Genomic DNA, 22,203 nt, shown 5'->3' with positions numbered 1-22,203 from the left:
TCACAATCCATTCTCCATACAGTAAGTAGCCAAAGTGATCTTATAAAAAAGCAAAGCAAAGCACATCACTGCTGTGCTTAAAACCCCCCTATGGCTTCACCTTGAACTTAGAATAAAGCTCCAGCTCCTCAGCCTACCCTTAAAAGCCCCGTGGCTTTTAAGCCCTGGCATGGCTGCCTCTCAAAACTCATCTTCTATGGTTCTCCTCTTAGCTCACTGCACTCAAGCTATACCAACCTTTTCTGTTTTCCCAAACAAGCCAGGTTCATTCCCAAGGGCCTTCACACCAGATCCCCGGCCTGGGTACCCTGAAGCTTGGAATGATTGTCTCCTCTGTTCCTCTGCATTGGAACTGAAATGTCACTTTCTCAGAAAGGACTTCCCCAACCACTCAACTTAGAGAAGAATTCCATCCTACCTTTTCTGCCGCCACTTTCTACTACATTACAATGCGTCTTCTTTTCTCTCTACCAGTTATTACTATCTGAAATAATTTCGTATGTTCACTTATTTAGTCTCTCTGCCTGACTATAATACATACTTTATGAGAGTAGGGACCTTGTCTTCTTTATCCAGGACTATATTCCCAGTACACATAATAGGTACTCGATAAATATTTGAATGAACGAATGATTGAATCATATTGGCCGGGAAGATTAGAAAGGACTCCAGTCATAGGAGGAAGCAGATGCTAGACCCCTGCAGTCACGTCACAGTCTGTGTCTCACATGGATGAGTCGATAGGAATGAAGAAGGAATACATCTGCAGCTCTCCTGTTCCTCTCAAAAGATGTCCCAAACCTTCTCTTCTGTCCTCAGAACCCATCCCCCAGCTACCCCTCACTCTCAGCACATGACTTTGCTTCTCACTTCACAAAGGAAAGGAAGGCCTTAGACTCTTCCCCTCCACCCACTTCCTCCTGCTTCCACACGCTCCCAGCTTCACCCACGGTCTCAATGGACAGGGGCTCTCCCTTCCACCTGGGCTCAAGTCACTCCTGCCACTGCCCTTTTCATGTCACTGGCATTCATGCCTTGTCATTCAAGGCCATCTGACCCCTTCAACAACAAGATGGAATATGAATGAGTTAATAGATTAATGAACTAAAAATAAGATAAATCTCACCATCTTCAGAAAACAGCCTTTAAAAATATAAATCAGACAGTATAATTTTCCTGCCTAAAACACTCTCACAGCTTCCATCTAGACTGGAAGCTAGACTCCTGTCATGACCTATAAAGCCCACACGCTCCGGCCCCTGGCTACATCTCCAGCCTCATGCCCCCACCCTCCTACTTGCTAGCAATGCCCTGGCCACACCAGCCTTTCTGCTGTTCCTCCAACCTGTCAAGCCTGTTTCAGCCTGAGGGCCTTAGCACTTAAAGTTTCCTCTGGTTGCTGTGCCCACACCCACATCTTCCCTCCTTTCAGGCCTCTGCTCAAATGGCCCTCCTCAGAGAGGCAGGGCCAGCTACATAATTTGCAGGGCTCAGTGCACCGTGAAAATGCAGGGCAGGGCCTCTTGTTTCAAAAGCAGGAAGAAAAGCTTTTTCCTCTCTTCTGTGGTCTTTCTTGACCTGTCATGGTATGTTTTATTTGCCATTTAATGTCATGTTCCTTTGTGCACAGGGATACCTCTGGGTTAACTGCAGACTTTCACAGGTTTCCCCACCCTGTGCCCACCCTGACTCTGGCTGTGCCTGTGCCCAGGCCCCCACTGGGGCAGAGGGTGGCTGTAGTTGCCTAGGACCTGGGGGAGCAGGAAGCCAAGAATCCAACGGACGTGGCAGGAGGTGAGACCACATGGGAATTGAGGCCTCCAGCCCCCAGCACATGCTCCACTGTCCTATCAGACTTCACCTGCAAATCACAAACTCAGAAATAACATTATTAAAAATTTTAAGATGATGGTTGCAGAGGATTAAGCTCCAAGCACAGAGTTCCCTTCTGAGTGTGGTGGCCTATGCAGTTACACTGGTCACACCCATGAAGCTGGCCCTGCAGAAGGGGCTTTCTGGACCACTCTATCCTAATAAGTTCTGTCTGTCCTCATCCCTGTCTTTCTCCATTACCTGAGTCCACTTTGTTTTCTTACAGCACTTATAACCACCCCAAGTTATCATCTACCTCTGCTGTTCATCATCTACCTCTCCTACTACAATGCAAGCTCCATGAGGACAAGGACTTTGTCTGCCAGGTATGAAGTAGATGCTTATTAAATACCCATCAAGTGAATGAATGAAGAGTTCACAGAATCAGTTCACACACTCTTGGCCTAGTTTCTCACGTGTATCAACTCATAAAACCATCATGCTTTTGTGTGTGTGTGTGTGTGCGAGGAAGTTTGGCCCTGAGCTAACATCTGTTGCAAATCTTCCTCTTTTTGCTAGAAAGATTGTCGCTGAGCTAACACCCGTGCCAACCTTCCTCTATTTTATGTGGGCTGCCACCACAGCATGGCTTGACAATAGGTGCTAGGTCCACACCTGGGATCCAAATCTGTGAACCCCAGGCCACTGAAGCGGAGCACATGGACTTAACCAGTACACCACCTGGCTGGCCCCAAAGCTATCATGTGCTTTAAAAATAATATTTACCATGGAATATTTTGCTGCACTTGAGCTAAAGGAGGAGAATTTTTAATTTTTCAGATCTAGAATATGTGGCATCTTTCCCAAGTCCTTATTTTCATCTTCCAAAAGAGAAATTAAAAGCTGAAGTACTTATCCGAGTGAGGAAATAATCACAAGGATGATCCCATTATTTCCTCTTTATCAAGCATCAACAGCACTTCAGCAGACAAACCAAGAAAAATAATTCTCTCTCCTGTTCTTGTCCCATGGGGTCACGCTGTTTCATGGCATTGCCTTGTTCATTTTTGCTCTCTTCCACACTGTAGCGAGGGGTTCAGGGTCAGGCTCAGGAAAGCTCATCCTGCTGGAATCCATCCATGGTCCTATAGCACATTACATCCCCAATATAACACTTAACAATCTATGTGTGGTCAGAACTACTCCTACCTGTTTCTGGCTCCCAGCTCTATTGGGAACTTTTGGAGAAAAAGACTTACTTCCTACCTCCAGTGTTCCCCCCTTCTCACTTTAGCTGACTCCTTTCATTCTCAACTTAAACATCGCTTCCTCAAGGAAGCCTTCCTCACGTGCTCAGACCAGACCCTCATCGTCCTTTCTTATAACCCCTGAGATTTATTGATTGATTCCACAATGTCAATGAACTACTTAATTGTGTGATTATTTGTGTAAGACTGTCTCCCTTCCCAGGCTGTAAGATCCATGAGGGAGGTGCTATAGATTGAATATTTGTGTCCCCTCAAAGTTCATTTGTTGAAATTCTAACCCCCCATGTAATGGTGAAGGAGGCGGGTCCTTTGGGAAGTGATTAGGTCATGAAGGTGGTATCCTCATAAAGGGAATTAGTGTCCTTATAGAAAGACTCTGGGAGCTCCCTTCAGCCATGTGAGGATACAACGAGAAGACGACATCTATGAACCAAGAAGCTGGCTCTCACCAGGCACTGAATCTACTGGTGCCTTGATCTTGGACCTCCAGCCTCCAGAACTATAAGAAATAAATTTATATTGTTTATAAGCCACCCAGTCTATGGTATTTTTGTTATAGCAGCCCAAATGGACTAAGATAGAAGGGATTGTCTTACTCATCACTGTGTCCCCAGCACTTGGCTATTGACTAACAAAGATCAGGCATTCTGTAAATATTTGATGAACGAACATGGATCCACTAATACCTAGTGGTGATATTTGAAGAAGCTTTACAGGTGTTTGTTAAATTACACTGGAAAAACATTTTTTATCTCATCAATTATGACTTGCCTAGAGTGAGTTGTTATTCCTTATTATCGAAATAAAGACAGCTTGGATCATCAGGCCATCTCCCAAAGAATAGTCTTTCATAACTGGAAGACGAGGGTATTAAACCATGTGGAGGTAGTAAATGAGCAACTCCTTGAAACATACAAAGCTCAAGGGTTGACCCAAGTGAGGGCATTTTCTTATTCTTGCCGCCACGGATCCTCCTTTCTCTGCTTCCTGGCAAATAGCTGGTTATGTACTGTATTCAAACCTATTACCTAACGCCAAGCTGTGTATCCCTCAAAATCATTATGTTCCAGGTTTTGGAACCATTTTATACTAAAAGTAATTATAGGCAGACTTCAGAGACAAAAACCTAATTCTTTTATGGTTTCTCCTATCAGAATAAAGACTCTAGAGGTAAGAATTCAAATGAGACTGAAGGTTGCAAATTGTACCGTGAGGGAGGATAAAACATTGTTTGTCAAGGCATTGGAGCTCTTCCTCTCTCACAGGCAGAGTCAATAGTGACAAATGGCGAAGACAGAAAAAAGTGCTTTGCTCCGGTGGCCAGGCCTCCTGCTAAGTCCCAGTAGAAGATTTACCTTTATCTGGTGGTGTTATTTCTGCAGGTCTTTTATGTTTTACTCTATTGATTTCCTATTTAGCAATAATGGAACACGGCACTGATAAATAATGTATGTCAACAACGATATCCAGGACAGAGGTTAATGCTTTTCTAAAGTGTTCGGTAGTTTGTTTGTCTTTGTAAAAATAAGCTGAGTATGCGTGGTCCAGCAGTCATGAAGTCTGAGGGTACTGGCCTCACAGGCCAAGTGCTGAAGAGGCTGTTACTATTGTCTCTGTGTCTCATTTGCTGCCACCCCTCCTTTCCTCATCTTTACCTTTGTCGTGCCTTCCCTAGGGTGACATTAATCACAGTGCACCTTGCCAAGTGGCTTTGTGGAGAAACCACACTCTGTGAAACGTAATTTATGGCCTTAATACTGTTAACGCATGGCGTCCTTTACATTATTACAACTGATTAGGCAGCAGCCATGATGCAAGTTTATACATATATAGTGTGTGTGTGTGCGTGTGTGTGTGTGTGTGAATGAAACAACTTATTCTCATTTGTTTCCATTTTATCAAGGTGAAATGAATCACTCTCCTCATCAAATGCAATTATCTCCTGTTTTTAAAATTTTTTTCTGACACAGAACCAAATGTCCTTCCCTCTAAAAGGCTCGTTGAACATTTTTCCTCTGACTCAATATCCATATAATGGAGCCACAGCTGAAAGGTTCAAGGACCTTGGAGGTGGTGGTTGGTGATGAAAAAGATTGAATCTGAGTTCAGATCAGCCTGTTACAAGAAGGGAGCGACTTCAGTAAACATCGTTAGTCTTGTTTTGCTTGCTCCTTGAAGGTGACAGCAGAGTCCATTGATAATAGGAATGGAATACAATTTCAGTTGGAAAGGGATCTAAAATGAAAAGCATTGATGTGAAAACAGGTGATGCTAAGTCCTATTTGGGACTTGAGTCTAGGTTTAAAGAACTCTCCTCCTGCTGTAACAGACTCAGGTGCAGCGTGTCCTTGAAGACTCGGCCCGGACACCATTTCACTGTGCAGAGAACAGTCAGTTCTTATTAACACTCACCATCTAGAAATGTACTTATTTGTTTTTACAATCTCTCTGCTCCTGCTAACTTTTGAGCTCTGGGGAGGTGCCGCCTCTATCTGGCCATATCTTTAAAGCCTAGCACAGTGCCTGGTACACAAGCTGCCTAGATAGAAGCCACATGCTTTACTGATGAGCAGATAAGTACCTCTGAATGGTTTCCATGGAGATTTGGCCTTCTTTTTATTTTTCCCTCATTAAAAAAGTTTTATTATGGAGAATTTTGAAAATACACAAAAATAGGTAGACAATTATGACATATACCAATTTACACATCCACCTATGGCTAAACCTAACCAATTGCCACATCATCCTCTTCCTCCTCACATTGTTTTGAAGCACATACAGACATCATACAACTTCAGCTCTACATATTTCGGTTTGAATCTCTAAAAGATAAGGAGTTATTTTTAAAACATAACCACAATACTATCATTGTATCTAAAAAACCCTATAATTCCTAATGGCATCAACTATCCAGCCCATGTTCACATTTACGGTATCTCACAAATGTCACATGTTTTTATACTTTGTTCTAATCAGGATCCAAATAGGAAGCACACATTTCAATTGGTTGATATGTATCTTAAATCTCATTTAATTTCTAGGTTCTGGTTGATTTATTTTTTAACTCTTTTTTTTTAGATAATTGTAGATTCACATGCACTTGTAAAAAGTAGTGCAGAGAGATCACTATACTCTTGGTTTCTCTCAGTGATGATGTCTTGCACAACTATGGTACAATATCACAACCAGGAAACTGATGTTGATACCGTCTACCAAACTTAGTCATATTTCACCACTTTTATATACACCATTTGTGTGTGTTTGAGTGTGTGTGTGTATATATTTGGCTCTATGCATTTTTATCACGTGTAGATTTGTGTGACCACCACCACAGTCAGAATACAGAACGGTTCCATCACCAAGATTGCTTGTGCTACACTTTCATAGGCACAACCACCTCCACTCCCTAACCCATGGCACCATTCATCTGTTCCCCATCTCTATAATTTTGTCATTTCAAGAATGCCATATAAATGGAATCACACAGTAGGTAAACTTTTGAGATTAGCTTTTTTTCCACTCAGCATAATTCCCCTGAGATACATCCAAGTTGTTGTGTGTATATCCATAGTTCATTCCTTTTTACTGCTGAGCAGTATTCCAAGGAATGGATGTGCCACAGTTTGTTTAACCGTTCACACACTGAAGGACATCTGGGTTGTTTCCAGTTTTTGTCAATTACAAAGAAACCTCCTGTGAACACTTGTGTATAGGTTTTTGTGTGAAGTTACTATTTCTCTAGGATAATTGCCCAAGAGTGCAGTTGCTGGGTTGTTTGATAAGCACATGTTTTGTAAGAAACTACCACATGCTTTTCCATATGGCTGTACCATTTTACATTTCCACCAGTAATGTATGAGTGATCCGCTTTCTCTGCATCCTCATCAGCATTTGGTGTTACCACTATTTTTTAAGTCATTTTGATAATTGTGTAGTGATAGCTCACTGTTCTTTTAAAATTTTTAATCTAAGTATAAAAGCTTATAATGAAAAATGTAGAAAACAAGAAAGTTATAACATTATGGAAAGGAAAATAAAAATCACCCATAATCTCTCCATCCAGATATAACTGCAGTTAACATATTGGTATATATTCTTCTGGGTTTTTTTTTCATACATGTCTATCTGTCTAGCTATTTAAATTTTACAAAACTGGAAACATATGACAGGTACAATTTGGCATCTCACTCTTTTTCGTAATGTTATATGAGACACATTTTCCTATGTATGCTGTGAAATATTCTTTGAAAACGTGTCTGTAATGGCTGTATGATATTCCATTGTATGGAGCTTTTAAAAATAATTCTTTTATTTTTGGACATTTATGTTATTTTCAAACTTTTGGTATTATAGATATTTCTTTGAATGTCATTCTTATACATGGATTTTTACTACATATCTAATTTTTTTAAATAAATAGATGCCTAGAACTGGGATTATGAGGATAAAGTATATGAAACGCTTTTAAGACTTTTGGTACCTATGTACACACATCCAAAATGCTTTCCAGAAAGATTGTATTTCATACCCACCAGACTGCCTCTCTCACCAGACCCTCAACAACACTGAATGTTATGTTTTTATCTTTGACAAGCTGATAGAGGAAAAAAATGATCTCATTGTTTAAATTTGCCTCCCTTTGATGCTAATGAAGGGATTTTGTATCCATTTGTAACGAAGTTGAAATATGTTCATAAGTTTTATTTTCTATTTGTATTGCTTCGATAATTAATTGTAATGTTTTCCCTTTGCCTGTTTTTCTTTTCTTTTTTTTTTAAATTTCTTTTTTATTGTTTTCCTTTTTCTTTCCAAAGCCCCCTGGTACATAGTTGTATATTCTTAGTTGTGGGTCCTTCTAGTTGTGGCATGTGGGATGCTGCGTCAGTGTGGTTTGATGAGCAGTGCCATGTCCACGCCCAGGATTCGAACTGATGAAACACTGGGCCATCTGCAGCAGCGCGCGTGGACTTAACTACTCGGCCATGGGGCCAGCCCTACTTTTGCCTGTTTTCTGATGTTATGTTTATATTTTTCTTATTAATTTGAAAAATATCTTTGTATGTTATGGATAGTAATAATTTTTTCTTTTATTTGTTGAAAATATTTTTCCCTGTTAAGTCAGTCCTCTTTTATTTTTGGCTGTGGGATTTTTTAATTCATTTCTTCATTCTGTAAACATTCATGGGATATGTTTCATATGCCAAAAAGTGTGCTAGTAATGGAATTTCTTTTAGAAATTGAATATCAGCTTCAATGTCCTCAAGGAATTTAGAGTTTAGTGAGAAAGATACAGATGTAAATAAATATTTGTACTATGCCAATTTGATAAGGATATAGTTGAGGAAAATACATAGAACTCTCACTTCTTAGAGGAGACGATATTTGAGTTGGACCTGAAAGGATGAGGAGGAACGGGCTGGGTGCAGAGGTGGGAGAGGGGGTCCCAGGCAGAATGAGTGTGTGCATAAAGGTGCACAGTCATGAAGGTACACAGTGTTTGGAGAATGGCATGTTGGGACAGTGTTGCTAGAGCACAGATGGGAAGTGAAATGATGAAAGCTCATTGTGTTTTTGAAAATACAGAAACTAAAGAAATTGGGGCAACATAATAGCTTATTCTACATTAAGGATATAGTCAGAGTCTGTGTTTTTCATGTGTAGTGTAACAACTACTAGGGAGACTGAGAACAATCTCACTCTTGCTCTCACCCTCACACCCCACCTTGGCCAAGGAGGATCAAGGCTGAGGAACCCCCAAGAGATCATGCTAAAATCACAGCAACAGGCTCTGCTGCATGACCTTCTGTTTCTCTTACATTGTTAAGAATTTGGGACAGACTGGAAGATGGATCATGGGAAGGTGAAATGGAATTTGGCTATGGGTTTCTTCTCTGCTCTTGACCATGCACCTCATTTAACTCAGGCTGAAGATCCCAAGACTTTGTCGATATTCATAGATGTGATGAATGGCGGGCGTGCTCTTTCTCTGGTGACAGCCAAGGACTTAAGGAGCTGAGCTGTCTCAATCCTCACTCCAGGTTAAGCATTCTGGGGTCAGGTAGAACATCAGAGGTGTGTGGCATTGTATAACCTTCATTGCTTCCTTGTTCTCTCCTTCCCACTTATACCCCGTATGTAACTCAAACAGATAGCCTGGTACCAAGGATGTCAGCATGCCCTCTTCCCTCTAAAATTAATTCCTTTATAAATCAAGCTACAGCATGTTCACAAATGGCAAAATTGGTGTATGGCCAAACACTGAGGGTATATTCAAATTATAACATGTATACAGTATCTATCTTGTCATTTCATCTTTCTCCTCTGCACTCAAAGATGCCAGTGCTGACAGCATTCATATTAATGAAGAGAGCCAGGAGAGGAGAGGGGAGACTGGCTATTCCATGCTACTCCATTCCGGCTATTTCACTTAAGTAACTCTCAACAATCCAGGTGTTACAGTCCACAATCTGTCCCTGACACACTTGTCCCATCCATCATTTTACAACCCCTAGGACTCACCCAATCCATTGTTCCTGATTTGAAGTTTAATTTTTTAAGGTGTTCTTTTTATGCTTTTTAGGCACCCAGGTAGCTGTAACTGTAAATCCTGGTGACTTTTTCCTACAGCTGTTATCACACATTGATAGATTGGCTCATGAATGAGTAGGGCTGAGTGATCTTTACCTTCCCGGTGAGTGATTCTGACCTATTTTATACTTACATCTCTTGGGAACCTGGAGCTCAGTGTCCCCAACAGTGAAATAGAGGGTATGGGAGCAACGTCACCATCTCTAAACTCCCCTCAGCTCTGACTATTCTAGGTAACTGTGAATCTCAGTGAGGACTTTTGGTTGGAATTTGTTGGGAACACAATGCTACCTCACAAAAGCCCTGCAGGAATGCCTACTTGAGCTCCTTCACTTCAGACGAGAGGGCCTTGGTCATTCTGATAATAGATACAGTCTAAAAAGCACGTACCTGGCAGTCCCAGGCCTTTCGCCTTTGTAGCGAGTTATGTTTTCAGAGAGCTTTCATTCTCAGGAATTTAATACCAGGATGTCAGTTGCAAGACAGTGGACTAGAAAGACAGCTGCACTGAGATCTGGGATTTAAAAAATAATCTAGGATCTTTTTTTTCACTTGGGTTTCCCCCTGAAACGACCTTGGCTGAACAGAGTCTCCTTGCCTGGAATGCTGTTTCACGGCGGAAATGTGCACTTACGATTGTCCCTTGAAAACGAGGAAAGTAAATAGAACAACCCCAACAGCTCAGAATTGACAACGATCATCCAACACTTTGGTATTTCAGAAGCTTCTGAGAAAGACAATCTGGACTGAAGGAAGAAGAGAAATAGGATGAAAATCACTGTCAGATTACAGAGAGGAGTCATTTACCAAGTACTTCATACCAATTATTTCAATTTCTCCTCACAGCATCCTAGGAGGAAGGAGTGATCTTCATTTCACAGAGGAAGAAACCAAGGTTCCAAGAAGTAAAGTAACTTGCTCATCACACAGCTAGAAAGAGTTGAGGTAAACCTGGAAATAGGCCTAGCTAACCCCACAGCCTCTGTCTCCTCCTCTCCGTTATCTGCTTAACAATACCACTCACAAAACTCTGAGCCCAGGAGAGCTGTTTTACACGTGCACGGCTGGCCAGCCCAACTCCGCTCTCTAGGCTCACTTTGAGTTCCCGCCAGATTATCCCGAGGGTGGGTGGGCGTGGTTGGTGGAGGACTCACCATGAATACTTGTTTCCATTTTTATTTTTCTTTAGATTTCCTGATTTTCTCATCCTGATGGAGACAAACTATTTCCTCTCTGTTCCTCTCAACAAAATCCTGAAAAGCCAAAGAAGAGGGGCCCATCAATTTTTTTCACCCAACTGCAGTGTCTGAGTAAAGTCAGGGAAAGTTACCCATCAAAGCTAAACCACCTTCATTTGCCCCAAGCTATTTGGGGACAATATGATTTGTTAAATCTTAACTTCAACCTACATTTCTTAAAAGAGGACTTAACTATAGATATTATAATCTTCTTTTCATCTTCAAAGCACTTGACGTATTAACAAGTTAAATTTCAGCAACACCCTTGATTAACTCCTTTTTATAGATGTGGGAAAAGAGGCGTGGAAATAATAAAAAACACCCTTGGCTGTGACGGAATCAGCATTCCAAGGTAGGATTAGAATTTGAAATTTCCTGTCTCCACCTTTCATAAAACCAACAGACTAGTCTCCTACCTTGATGCCTTCCTGGAAGGATATGATTTGGCCATCTCATTCCTTACATGCTTTTAATAATAGAGCTTTCTCAAAAGTGCCTATTATTTCTCCAGTGCTTTTTACAATTCATTCTGTATGGCATTATGCCATGACTTTATTCACTTATTAAATTAAAGGAGTTATTGGAAAAAGTGAACAAAATGCCCAATTCTTATGGTTCCACTCAGCTCTCTTGCATCTCCCCTTGGAGGCTATTCTTAGACATATTGTCCGTTCAGGAATCCAAGGTAAGCCAGCTTTATCTGGCAAGTCCCCAAAGATTTCTTCTTTCCATATGTCCAGACAGAAAGCTAAGCAGTAATTCAAAGACAGAAAGGGGTCAGCAATAACCATTTTCACAGCTACCAGGCAGAAACTCATTGTCAATTTCATCTTCAACACAATTTCTCAATCGTTTTAATGTTAGAGGAATCACTTGAAATGTGAGATTTATGGGTGGCTGTTCCAGCCAGGTGAGATTCTTGCTGACAGGTATCAAACTGTTATTAGAATTCTGTGTTCTAAATTAAAGGAGAAAACCTCTCTCTAAATATGTACTAGAGCCTTGCAAAGTTGTTGGAGGTGAGGTGGGCATTAGAGAACCTTAGCTGAACTTGGCAGAGACTGAATAACTTTAAGGACTCCCTTTCTAAGAATGTATTAGTCTTTCCTGGACTTGATAGCTTTGGTATAGTGCACATAAGATTTTCACTGTGACAATAAGGACCTTACATCAAAATCCAGTCCTGAAATTTGGTGGTGCTTGGAGGTTGCATGATTGGCCCCCTACCCGCCTATCCCCCATCTAAATGAGAGTTAGCACATTCAGCAGAATAGCATAGGATTTGGCCTAGAAAACCCAGATTTGAGCCTTGCCTCTGCTACCTACTAGTAATGTGATCAATCAACCTTGCTAAGCTATGGTTTCCTCACTAAAATGGGATAATAATGGTGATACCTATGTTACATAATTATTGGGAAAACAAAATAAAAATATTTTCTTCACTCTAAAGGTTTTTATCAATTTTAGTTATTAATGGTAATGGCCAATATTTATTGACCCCTTACCATGTGCCAGACAGACACTGTGTGTGAGAGGCGCTTTTATGTACAATTATCTCATTTATCTTCCCAACAACCCTATGAAACAAGTATTATAATTATATCCCTCTTACAGACGAGAAAACTGAGACTTAAAATCATGCATCTAATAACTGGTGTGACCAGGATACAAACTCTGTCTGGCTAGGCCTGTGCTCTTGACCACCACATGATATCGTCTTTAATCTCCAATTACCTGCTGGCTATTTCTTTTCAGATATCCTGCAGTTCTCTCAAATGTAACCAGTCTCAAATAAAATTCACTATCTCCTCTCAAATTACAGTCTTTCCACTCACTTTCCTATTTGTCAAAGTTACTATTTTTGTCTCTTGGGCTTAGAATCTCTGGGTCATCTACGTCTCTTCCTTGCCAGCTGAGGAGTCACCCTGGCCATTCAGTTCCATCCTCTCCACCCTTTCCTTCTAATCCCTTTTGTCACTACCATGGATGAGGCCTCACCTCCTCAAACCTGGATTGTGCAATAGCTTCCTAACTTGTTTTTCTAGCTTTAGCCCATACTGCACACTACCTGCTAATTAATCCTAAAATGTCATTGTCAACAGGTACTTCCTTGGTCAAAAACTTTCAGTTGCCTACAGGAGAAAGTCCATTCCTTTGAGCCTGTGGTTAATGGCCCCTCACAGCCTGGTCCCACCTACCACCCCCATCCCCGCTTCCAGCTGTGTCCCCTTCCAACCCTGGGCATACCCTGCGCTTTCTTGCCTCCACACTTTGGCTCATGATGTTTCTCTTTCCCTTCATGTCCTTCCTCTTCCCCCTCTCTACCTACTGAATGACAACTCTCCAAGATGCAAACCAAATTCTTCCTTGACCTCCCATTCCCAAATAATATCTCTCTTCTTCCAGATCAGTAAGACACACCAGCCTCTGTTTATTACCACACATTGCAGTTAATTTTTCACAAAGAATATGTATGTCTTATTACAACTTTTTGGTTGGAGGAGAGAAAGAAAAGAAGAGAGAAAACATGCTCTATATTTCTCCACCTCCCACAGCACCAAGTGAGTACCTCCTGTAAGCCAAGCACTGTGCTGTGTACTGGGAATGCTGAGAGGAGCAACATACACTAACGAGCTCACAGGCTAACAGTATAGATCAACATGTAGACAAACCATCACGACTGGGTATGAAACAAGCTAGAGTAAAGATATGTCTCAAGGGTTCTGGGAGTACAGAGAAGAGCACTAACAATTACCTGGAGAAATCAGGGAAGGGCTCACAAAGTGACCTTTGAGCTGACTCTTGAAGGATGAGTAGAAAATAGAAGCTGTCTAAGCAGAGAAGGTAGAGAAGGGCTTTTGAGGAACAGAGAATACCACAATCAAGGGCCCAGAGGCATGCGCTGTCTCTGTGAGGACAGGTGAGGTGAGAGAGCAAAACAAGTGGGAAAGAACAGCATGGAGAGAGGCTGGAAGAGTGGGCAGCATTCAGATTAGAACGACCTTGGTGTGCAAAGAAGATGGGAGTTGATCCCACAAGGTCGGTAGGGAGCCATGAGAAGTTTATAAGCAAGGAAGTGACATGTTTGTCAGTGACTAACTGCCCTGGGTAACTCAAAGGAGGCTTGGAAAGCACTTAACTGTTTCTCAAAGTTGTTTTTTAGTTATATTAAGAGATGCAATCACCAACTACCCCAAACTGGTCCAAACACCACCACAAGAGCGACACCTGCACAGATGGGCTGAGAAGTGTCCGAAAGTTACCTTTGCTTCATTTTAATGTTAAGATCTCCACCCCAGGAGGAGCTTAGGCCTTACTACCATAACATGTGATGTATGTGGAAGCATGTTTTCAAACTGCACCTGTGCGAGTGAATAACGACCTCTACACGTGATGACAAAACTTCCCTTTTGAATATTCATTCCCTACCAAAAATAAAAGTCACCTAGTTTCCCTTTGCTCAGGAACCCACAGCTTTGAAAGTAATTCTATATGGTTTCCTTATTTGCTGCAAATAAATTGTACTTTGCGTGACAACTACTTCTGGTGAAGGCTTTGATTTCAACTCACCAAGAAGCAAACCCGCTTTGGTTCAGTAACGTAATCAGATTTGAATTTTAGAAAATTAACTCTGGCAGCAGTACATGAATAAATTGCAATTGGAGACACCTGAGGGAGAGATGCCGAGAGATGTTTGAGGGCCTGAGCAAAGCCCAGGATAATGGCAATAGAGCCGTCTATCGATCTGATGTATGTGAAGAAGGAGAATAAATAAATGGACTTGGTAGACCATTAGATGTGGCGAGTGAGCGAGAGAATGAGGAACTGAGAATGATGACTGAGGTTTCCACCTTGAGAGACTAGTGTAGGTAGAGAAGAGGGAGGCGAAAAAGTAAGTTGTTTTGGCTATTGCTGCTGCTGTTTTCATTCTTCTTGTTTGGGTGGAGAAGGTAATGAAATAGTGGCAGAAGTTTTAAGTTAAAGGCACTTGTAGGGCATTGATAAGAAGAGGTTAAGAAAAGGTTGAGTAGCAGGTAAGGTCCCCATGTAAGACCATGCCGTTACTTTCAGTGACAAAGAGTACAACATGTATTGGTGCTTCTAGTGATAGGAGAGTACACAAAAGACACACTGAGGGTCGTCAAGTGGGTCAGAGCATGGCCTGGTTGGCACCGACACTCAGCCTTCTCGGACAGATGTCATCTGAGGGACAGCGTGAAGGAGGGAGCCTCAGACTGCAGTTCTCAACGTGACATTGATGTACAACTGCATGAACGTTGCACACGGCCTATGAGGCTTCCGCCAAAAACACTGAAAACAATGGATTTCAAGGCCAATAAATGTAGACTTCATGTGAATATTTTAAATGAGACAAGGATATTTAGTACATTGGGGGTTTTTTTACCTAAGAAATATGAAATATATCCTGACGAATTATAACCTGTTCTTTATGTATGACCCTTTTCTGATCTCTTATGCATAACATTCCCAATTAATCCCAGGAAACAGAGGGTGAAGTAGGGGGAAAGGGCGGAGGGAAGGAGAAAAGAAGTAGAAGAGAGAAACAAAAGCTCAACAGAGAGAGACTTGAGAAATGGCCTGATCCACCGAGCAGATCCAGGCCTTTCAGCTTAAATCGGCAGATCTGAGTGATGTCCTAGGACATGGAATTTTAAATATTAGTGGACGTGTTTCAGTAGCACAGCACAAGCCATTAATTTCCTTGGCATTCTCAGTAGTTCATTGCTGCTGAGCATTCCCAGTATGTTCAAGTTAGTAGAAAATTTGCAAGACAAGAACATTTTATGCCTGCATAACTCTAGTTAAAAACATATTATTGGGCAGTATTTATAAAAGGTATAGACCACTGTCACACAGGCCCAACAAATGCTATTTAAAAGATGATAATGTACTTTTCTGTCTTTAATTGCTTTTTCTGCTACTAGATTCTAACCATCGTAGCAATATCATACTCAAGGGTACACTTTGACCCATGATGTAACTGGCATTCAATGTGATTATATACATTTACCTTCCATGGTGATGCAGAAAGGAAGAAATGACACGCACTCAAAGTACAGTGGGCACTCAATAAATTGTATTGAATTGATTACAAGCACGGAATGCAGTTTATCTGGAAATACCTGTTTTGTTTCAGAATATTATAAGGCTTCTCCTCTCCCATTCTTCTCTTAAAATCAGAATCCTAAGCTGCAGATAGATGTTATCTTCGAGCAGAATTCCCTCATATTATAGATGGAAAATCTGATGAGGGATGCATAGTTAGTACTCTCTTGGTTGCAAGTGACCAGAAATCTAATACAAATTGACTTAAGCAAAAATGGGATTTATTGGCCTCTATAAATGAAATGTCCATGGGGTAAGCATAGTTTCAGATGTGGCTGGATTCAGATCTGAAGGAATGGTCCCCCTTATATGGCTGTCTGCCACCATGCACATGGTAGAAAATGGCAGCAGTAGCCCTCCGCTTCCGGCAAAGCAGAAGTGCATGCCTCAATCCCAGGAGTTCGATGGCATTTCCTTGGCTCTAGTGGGATCATGTGCACATCCTTGCAGCTAGAATGTGCCCGTGGCTTAACCTAGGTCACATATCCAACCCAGGGAACCAGTGTGGGGGCCAGCGTTTCACTCCCAGCACAGGGACAGTGTAGAGAGGAGGGGTAGCTGCCTCAATGCAGAACTGAGGTACAATGCCATAAGAAGGGAGAGTGAGTCCTGGGGCAGGGGCGACACAATAAGTGGCTTTATTACCATTTGTAGTATTTAGATTAAAATTTTTAAAAACCTTTCGAATCCCCCTAGGTAAAATCTGCCCCACTTCAAGGAGGAATCCCAAAAGAAAATAATTATGGTTTGTGGTTGAGGAAAGCTCTATGAAGCTGAAGTGTTTTCCCCAGTTGTCTCTCCCTCCACCCTTCCATTCTCCTCCAGCACCACCAGCATCAGCTGAGATCCCCAGTGTCTTCTTCAGAACAGAGTAGCAAATACTTCTTTCTGATCCCTGTGAGGATGTTAATGGAGTCTTGGCTTCCATTCACTGAATCCTAAAAATTTTGGTTTACGTTCCCACCCTCCACTTCCCCCCGCCCACAATCCTGACAATTTAGATTGATGTGTTGCCTCAACCTAAGAACACCAGTCCCTTCTGATGTTGCTTGCGCATTGTTTTTTGTTTGGGAAAGTTGCCAAGCATCGACAGTTGTTTATTTTTGACCTGATCTCGAGCCAGAACCACATGGAAGTCAGAGGATTTAGTATTATCTCTCTGCTCTGAATACATCCATTTCTTTTGATTCTCGTCATTATTTTGAGTCCTTCAGACTCTTTTAGCATTAATTCCCCGTTCACTTCCTTATCATAAATATAGATTATGCAGCCATATTCCTCAACCATGTCCTGCAGATTTTACTTGACCATTTGATCTCATCCATTTGCCAGATGAAAATCTATGTTCTTCAAAAACTGCTGAAAATGCCTGTGTAATCGTGCGTGTTAACTGTCGGGAGGAAGAATCGGAGCTGCAACACACAGTACGATGTCAGGGAATTATTCCCAGGAGCATGACACGTCCTTGCTGCCAGCGAATCTCTCTCCTGCCATTCAGATAATCTCCCTTTGTTCAGGTGAAGGTTCTGTCGCCACACTCTGTGACAATTACATGGACCCCACTTTTATTCTTATTTATCCAAAATCAACTAAAATGAATAAATGGGTTTTTTGGATTTGCCACAAACAAATCACAATTTTTATCAAGTAGTAAAGTGCTTTATTCTGTCTTGCTTTTGCTAGAAACACAGAAAAGAGGACAAAAATACCTGTCGCTATACTTATAAATTTGAAGGTAAGTTATATCAGTTATCTCCTGCTTTCACAAACCACCCCAGTGCTTAGCAGCTTAAGACAACCATTTTATTTGTTCATTCTCTAGGTCAGCAATTAAGGTTGGACTCAGCTGGTCTCTGCTGGTTTCCTCTGGGAATTGTTTTGCCTGGGGCCATTCATGTGGCTGCAGTCTTCTGGCAACTGAGGTAGGGCTGGATAGTCTAACAGGGCCTCACATATATGTATGGGGGTTGGTGCTGGCTGTTGGCTAGCTCATTGTCTCCGGTAGGCTAGCTGGGCTTTCTTCACATGGTGCCAGAAGAGTTCCCAGCAAGAGAAGGTCAGGCCAGATGTGCAAGCCTTCTTCAGTCATCTGCTTGTGTCAAATTTGTTAATGTTCCATATTGGCCAGAGCAGTCATGTGACCAAGCCTAGAGTCAATGTGGGAGGGCACCACCCGAAGGCTTGAGTGCAGGGTGGTGGGACCCATCAAGGGCCATTACTATAAAAATCTATCACATAAGTTAAACATTTACATCATTTCTTTAACTGAAAAAATGAGATATTCCTAGGAAGGCATCAGGGCAAACCCATTACCAGGAAGAAAATCTGTCAGAGATTTATAGATACAGAGCACAGACATAAACCTCTTATAAATCTATCAGCACTGGAGGAGCATTGAAGCATTACCCCAATTGTAAAATGAAGTGCATTTCAAAAATGAGGCTAGGCCTGTACCTGGGGTCTGCCTAGATGTTTGATATGCAACTGCATTTAAGGCTCTTCAGAATGACTTCTCCTTGTATAAGGAAAGGTGAGGCATTTATTGAGTTAAAAAAATCAGGTTGGTCATCCCAGTCCCAGTAAGTAGAGAGAGAGTAAGGTGATTCTGACAGTTTAGAGTAACTAGCATTTCCTGAGCACTTATTCTCAGCACTGTGCATGATTTCTTTTCTTTAAGCCTTGAACAACTGTGGGAGGTGGGTAGTAATCTAATCGCCATTTTACAAAAGAGGAAACTGAGGTTTAGAAAGCTTACCCAAGCTCACACAGCTAAGAGAGAAGGGACTTGAACCCTGTCCGAGTGTGGAGCCTCAGTTACTATATGCTAAGTCATGCTACTTATCCCATCACAGGGGACAATGGGTGGGGTCCATTAAATGACCTCTCCCAGCGATCCTAACGTAAAGTCCTGTTGCATGCTCTCCTTCTTGGACCAGTTTCTTTCCCCTGGACTTCAAAGCCGTAAACAAGGAATCTGGAAGGGCCTGTGAGAGGGAGATGGCTTCCATCGTTATTACAGCATAGGAGTTGTTGATGATGGGGTTGAGTGCTTCCTAATTGAGCTCTGGGACCCTTTCCCAGTTAAATTGCTCCCACAGAGAGCACTTTGAGATTGCTGCAACTATTACTCGAGGGAAGTCAAATCTACTTCTCATTGTACCCAGCTCTAAGGCAATAACCCTCATGTTTCTCAGTCACGTAGCTGCCGAGCCTAGTATATCTGGGCTTAAAGGTATAAATAAACCCCTATTTATGCCAGCACCTTCCCATCAAACAGTATAATCGAAGTTCAGAGATTTAGAATGATTGCCCTCCAACCCATCTTAATAATGGAGTTATTCCAGTAATACCAATAAGCACACATGATGATTAGAACGTGATGAGGGATAAGAAATGCTATTTTGGAATTAAGTCAATTTCCCCCATAAACACACAAAAAAAGTCACACAAGTAACAACATAAGTAAATTTAACATATAACATAAGTAACATAAGTAAATTTAGTCTCTATGCTTCTATGCTCTGTTCCCAAGTCCCCACCTCCACCTCCAGGGAACTTGGCCTCTGTAATCTTTCCTTCAACACACCTTGAGCATCATCTAGATGTTAAATTAGGTTTTTTAAAAATGAGGCCACATAGATTTTTGCCATTGTCCAGTCATATATTTTTTGGCAAAGAGGAGAGAAGAAGCAACAGCGTGTGTCAGACAAGTGTTCTTACATCTGCCTGTGCAGGATTGATTTAGTGGAAGAGAAGGCAGTGTTTAGCTAATTTTGAAGAAGAATAAATGTATTAGATGGTATTCAGTGCAGCATGATTTGCATAACATGTAAATTGTATAAAATTATAATGCAGAAAACTCAGAGCTTTCCGATGGTGAATGGCTCTAATTTATAGCTATTTCTAGGGACTAAAACATTCTGTAACAATAACTGAAAGGTTTACTTTCCATTTGATAATGTGTAGAAAACACAAAATAGGTTGGGGTCTTCTTTTTTTTTAAGTAAACTTCTTGACTAATAAATTGTGATTTAAAACAAATAATGTGCTATTTTTTTCTAGTTCTAAGTTCTAATGCACTGAAGATGTACACGTATCGTCTGCCTCAATTTCCAAGGTCTTAGTTCATATTTATGTATTTATAAAATTTGCTGTTCTCCAGAGTGGAGAACATCCTAGGAAAATTAATTATTTAATGGTTTCAATAGTCAAATTTGTGGCTGTTCACTTAGAAACAAAATATAAATTTGGAGGCACATTTAAAATTTAACCACTGCTTGGTGCAAATTAATAGCCACACGGGCAACGTGCAGTCAGATGAAAAAGGAATGAAAAGAATGTCTTCAAAGAAGATGGAACAGAGAATCTGTTTCACCATGAAGTTTGCCGTTGTGACTCAGTGACACAACGAAGGTACAAGGCGGGAGGAAGGCCTAGATTCTGATGCCAAATCCAACCTTTAAAGTGCTGCTCCAAAGAAGAAACAGGGAAGAAGGGATCCGGAATTCCATTCAACTAGGACGGCAGGGCAGATACTTTACAAGATACTCTCAGGACGTGTAGATGAGACAGCCCAAAACCTTGGCCTCAAGAAATGAACTGTTCAGTGTGGTAGACAAATATGTACCACATATGAGACAAAATGTGCTGTAAGTTTGGAATTTGATATAGGAGGTGGTTGTGCAACACTGTGAACATACTAAAGGCCATTGATTCGTATACTTTAGAATGGTTAATTTTATGTTATGTGAATTTTCCCTCACTTTTTTTAAAATGTGCTGTAAAGAGGCCCAGAAGGAGAAACGAGGAGCCCCGTCTCCTTGGGAATCTTTGCCATCATCTCTGAAGAGAAGAAGGCTAACATTCAGAAAGGAGGGGGAATTTGGGGGCCTGAAGTACCTGTGTGAGTTTTACTAGTGGACATCTTATATTTTGAATATTCCACCATTCTCTGGCCATTCTGGATTAGGGCAAAAGTCCTGCGAAGAGTAGTTTCACTAGAAAGGTATTTTCCTACCTGGTGAGAGGTGGGGACCAAAGAAGGCTCATTTGACAAAAATACCAGTGTACTGGGGAAAAGGGCATTAGATTTAAAAACCAACTCTGCCCCTACTCACAGTGTGGCCATGGACAAGTTAATTAACTTCTCCAAAATTCTGTTTCCTCAATAGCAAATTGGGAATCATAAAAACTACCTGACATGATTTTGGAAAAGATGACCACCATACACAAAGTGTCTTGCGCAGAGGAGACACTAATAAATGTTAATAGATGCCTTTCCTGTCCCTTGTCCCAGTCCCCTCACCTCGCCACTCTGACTTGACTTGAACTTCCCATGATGGAAGTCATTTCTTGTGATGTAGCAACAATACTGGCTTGAGAAATTACCCTCAGTAGGCTACAGTTACACTGGAATATAACCTTGGAGTGACGGCCTTAGAAGGAAATGGGGTCTATGGGTCTGGGGTCAGATACCAAGGAGGAAAGACTCACCTTTTCAAGACCACTTTCCTTAGCACAGTGAGGAATGTCAAGAGCATTGCCAAAAAAAGTTAGAATTGGCTCTTAAAGATCATGTAGTCTTACCCTCTCATTTTATAAATGAGGAGCTGAGGCCCCTGAGAGGAAGGAGTAGCCCTATGAATCTTACCGCCTACCATCCCTCTACTGGTTCCCATCAGGGAATGGACTGGATGGTCTCCATTGCCCCTTCAGATCCACTTTCCATCCTTCTTCACTGTCTTTCCTGGCCTGGGAGGCTCACTTGTATGGATTACACCAGTTGGCTCCCTTGCCCTCTGGTTTCCAGTTGTGTTTGGCTAATGGGAAGCACCAAAGTGGATCAAAAGGCAGAAGAAGTGCGAGGCCAGAATATTTATATCCTGGGATTCCTCCTTGCCAGGTCACCACAGGTTATATGTGACCCACTACCAAATGGCCATGGCTTCTGCCAGGCATCCTTCTCCAGTATGGCTCTTCTCTCTCCCTTGTCAATTCAGGCTTCAGGTTGGAAAATGGTAGCAGTTCCCAATGTTGCCACCCCCAGGGTACTACTCTGTCCCTTGTTAGTTTCCCTAAACCCTGCCCACACCTTTGTCAATAATCCCATTTGTAAGTTTTCCTCAGGTACACAATTTGAATATGTCACCTGCAGAGACCCTGACTAATAT

At 41.6% G+C, this 22,203-nt stretch overlaps 1 long non-coding RNA gene across 4 annotated transcripts in view; it reads left to right on the top strand.

The window, feature by feature from the left end:
- Positions 1–14,507, top strand: part of LOC111773549 (uncharacterized) — a 28,373-nt gene extending 13,866 nt beyond the window's left edge. For 2 of the 4 annotated variants that reach the window (XR_011439284.1, XR_002808141.2), the window contains 3 exons: positions 2,099–2,198; positions 10,515–10,613; positions 10,858–14,436. This is a non-coding gene — a long non-coding RNA (uncharacterized lncRNA). Of the gene's footprint in view, positions 1–2,098; positions 2,199–3,438; positions 10,614–10,857 lie in introns of all 4 variants that reach the window. The other 2 variants (XR_011439286.1, XR_011439285.1) reach the window with 2 other exon arrangements.
- Positions 14,508–22,203: the final 7,696 nt, after the last annotated feature.

Source organism: Equus caballus, chromosome 5 (genome assembly GCF_041296265.1).
Source record: "Equus caballus isolate H_3958 breed thoroughbred chromosome 5, TB-T2T, whole genome shotgun sequence".
In the NCBI taxonomy this organism is placed as follows: Eukaryota; Metazoa; Chordata; class Mammalia; order Perissodactyla; family Equidae; genus Equus; species Equus caballus.
This window is presented reverse-complemented; position numbering and strand designations above follow the sequence as displayed.